This window comes from Elephantulus edwardii, unplaced genomic scaffold (genome assembly GCF_000299155.1).
Source record: "Elephantulus edwardii isolate Elephantulus edwardi_28Jun2011 unplaced genomic scaffold, EleEdw1.0 scaffold00195, whole genome shotgun sequence".
Classification (NCBI taxonomy): Eukaryota; Metazoa; Chordata; class Mammalia; order Macroscelidea; family Macroscelididae; genus Elephantulus; species Elephantulus edwardii.
In genome coordinates, this window is record NW_006399945.1 from 1,088,210 (window position 1) to 1,092,362 (window position 4,153).

Sequence of the window (4,153 nt, forward strand, 5' to 3'; positions counted from 1 at the left end):
CGAAGTTTTATCTTCTACTGGTGTCTTCTTTCTGTTGCCCACTGTCCCTACAACATGTAGCACAACTTCCTTTCCTTTCAGTTCTGCCAAATGCTACAATCAGAAGTGCAGTATCTTTGTGCTGGTTATTTAACCCGTTGTCTCTTAGGTGCTAATGTGCGAATGAGGGAACTTGGATCTTGCTGCCAAGGGGTTAAAATTGGGAACCTCAGTTGCTACTAAATCATAGTTTTTTAAAAATCCTAATAATGTTGTCATTGTTGCTATCTGACTCTATAGCAGCAGTTACTAAATTGGAAACAAACTTGCAACATGAAAAAAAAATGTGTAGTATTTACCAGCACCATTCAGTAATACAGCCTTAACCATACCTCCTCGAACTACTTCATAACTTGTCAAGAAAAGCAATTTGCAGCAAGGGCATGTGGTGTGCACCTAGTATTAAAATTGCTTTGTCTTAAATTGAGTGTGAGGATATTAAACATATATTGTGAAGAAGACTGCTTTCTCAGAGTGAAGATACTGCGGTTGAAAATCAATAGTTTGAAACTTTAAAATTAGATGACCAAAACCCTCCAACTTCGAAAACAAAGATAGTAAACTTCTCCATTATTGCATTTCAAGTTGTGGAAACTCTTGAATGCAAGACTGTCTATATTTATCAGAATGTTTCTACTACTGGAGTGCCTGGTTTAAATGTGTGTGAGAAACAAAATCTCCTTTGTTCTCCTAGGCTGCAGTGGAACCACTTTAACAGGGTTTTGGCATTTCCTTTCCTTTATGCTCAGTGAACTGCACCAGTTAACTACAGTTTGGTAAATTGTTATGTTAACAATTATGACATCTGCAATGTTTTATAAAGCAACTATTTTAATAAAATCACTATTGTGAGGACTTAAAAAAATAAAAGTGAATATTCCTTAAAAAATTAGTTGTAAATTAATATACCCTTTCACCTCTTTCAAGAATTTATCTTTTGGGGAGCTCTGGTGGCTTACTGGCAAGGAGCTGCAACTACAATTCCAGAGGCGCACAGTTCAAATCCACCAGATGCTCTGCCAGGGAAGGAGGGGCAGTCTCCTCCTGTACCAGTCAGATCTGATTTGACGGTACACTCACACAAAAATAATAAAATTTTTAAAAAAAATTTTTTTTTAAAAAAAGAATTTCTCTTTTACAGGGCAATGGTAAGCATAATTCAATGAGACTTAATCTTATAAAACAATGTATGGGAATTATTGTATGAAACTGAAAAAAGGAAAGTTTGAAACACATGCGTACACACACACACACACACACACACACACAGAAACTGAAAGGTAATAAAACAACGTCTAGCCAAATAAAGCCCTGACGAGATGGTTTTACAAGTTAATTTTATCAAACATTCACAGAACTGCCACCCATCCTACATAAACTATTTCAGGAAATGGAAAAAAAATGGAATTCTCCCAGACTCCTTCTATGAGACAAACATATTCTTGATACCAAAGTCGGGTAAAGACACCACCACACACACACACACACACACACACACACACACACACACACAAACTATAGGCCAATATCTCTCATGAATATAGATGCAAAAATCCTGAATAAAATCCTGGCCAATAGAATCCAACAATATATTAAAAAAAATAATTCGCCATGACCAAGTGGGATTCATATAAGTATGCAAGGATGGTTCAACAGAAAAAAAAACAAGAATGAAATGATCTTATCAATTGATATAGAAAAGGCCTTTGACAAAATCCAACACCCTTTTCTGATTAAAACCCTCAACAAAATAGGATTAGAGGGGCATTTCTTCAACATAGTGAAAAGTATATATGCAAACCTGAAAGCCAACATGGTTCTCAATGGAGAGAGATTAAAGGCATTCCCTTTGAGAAGAGGAACTAGGCAAGGATGCCCACTATCACCTCTCCCATTCAATATTGTATTTGAAGTCTTAGTAATAGCAATAAGAAAAGAGAAGGAAATAAGAGGTATTCAAATTGGCAAAGAGGAGGTAAAATTATCTTTATATGCAGATGATATAACAGTATACTTACAAAACCCTAAAGACTCAGCAAGAAAACTACTGGAAATAGTTGACCAATTCAGCAAAATGGCAGGATACAAGAGCAACATACAAAAATCAGTTGGATTTCTCTACAGTGACAAAGAGAATACAGAATTGCAGCTAAGAAAAATAATACCAATCACAATAGCTAATCATAGATTAAATACTTAGGAGTAAATCTAACCAGAAGCACAAAAGATCTAATCAAAGAAAATTACAAAACATTACTACAAGAAACAAAAAGAGACCTTGAGAAGTGGAAGAATATACCTTGCTCATGAATAGAAAGACTCAATATTGTGAAAATGACAATACCAACAAAGGCAATTTACACATTCAATACAACCCCAATACAAATACCAATTTCATTCTTCAACAAGATGGAAAAGGAAATCTCCAATTTCATCTGGAATGGAAACAGGCCCCCAATAAGCAAAATAATCCTTAAACAGAGAAACAAGGTAGGAGGCAACTCACTCCCTGACTTCAAATCCTACTACACTGCTGTGGAGGTCAAGACACTGTGGTACTGGTACAACGACAGACATAGAAATGGGATAGAAAAGAGAACCCAGAAATCAGCCCATCTAATCTATGGACAACTGATTTTTGACAAGGAGATTAAATCAGTTATGTGGGGAAATGACAGTCTTTTTAACATATGGTGTCAGCAAAATTGTAAAACTATCTGCAGAAAACTCAAGCAAGATCCACACCTCACTCCATATACAAAAACCAACTCAAAGTGGATCAAGGACTTAGGTCTAAAACCAAGAACCATAAATTTCATTAGAGGAAAGCTTGGAAGAACTCTAGAAGCCCTAATCCACAACCTAAACAATATTCCAAGCATCCTGAAAAACCTACAGCTAGGAGAAGATAAAATGGATGAATGGGACCATCTAAAAATAAAATCCCTATTCACATCCAAAACCTTCTCCAACAGGGTAAAAAAGGGAAGGCACAGACTGGAAAAAAAAATTTGGTAATGACAGGTCTCATAAGGGACTTATATCAAGAATTTACAGAATACTCGAGCACAACAAGATAAAGGTAAAATACTCAATTGAAAAAGGGGCACAGGATATTAACAGTGGGCACAGGACATTAACAGACACTTCACTAAAGAAGACACTCAGATGGTGAACAAACACATGAAGAATTGTTCAAAATCCCTAGCTCTAAAAGAGATGCAAATCAAAACAACTATGAGATATCATCTAACCCCAGTAAGATTAGCAAGATTTAACATAACAGCAAACAACAAATGCTGGTGAAGTTGTGGAGAAATTGGAACCCTTATTCACTGTTGGTGGGAGTGTAAAATGGTGTAACCACTGTGGAAGGCAGTGTGGCGCTTTCTCAAAAAGTTGGAAATAGAAATACCATTTGACCCAGCAATTCTATTACTGGGCATATACCCCCAAAGAGACCATAACCGCCAACCAAACAGATATACGCACACCCATATTTACTGCAGCTTTGTTCACAATAGCAAAGAGTAGGAAACGAGTGGATTGTGAAGCTGTGGTACATTCACACAATGGAATACTATGCTGCATTGAAAAACAAAGAACTCATGAAATAGTATACAAAATAGGTCACCCTGGAGGACATGATTCTGATGGAAATATTTCAGTCACAAAGGGACAAATACTGCATAGGGGCACTGTTATAAAACACGACTGACCTCAGGATTGGGGGGAATCTAAGCAGAGGGAATAAATAATGCATATTGCATTGAAACAGATGAGGGAGAGAACTGTTTGAAAGGAATATATGATTAGGTATTATTTTCATGACAAGAGTCCAGAATGAGAGCTACCTGGGAAAGTGGACTGTATAATAGTGAATTTTTTTTTTTTTACTTTTCAAAGAGAAAAACCAACTAGGGGGAGGGGTGGGCAGGGAGGAAAATGTGCAATGGCTATGAATGAATGGAAATCCAAAGTCTTTAGAACCTTTCATTATAATTTCAATTAAAAAAAAAAGAAAACAAAGATTCTCACCACCAGGCCGATTGGCAGCATCATGATTAATGGTAAAGAGATTGAGATTGTCAACAGCTTCAGTTTGCTTGGCTCC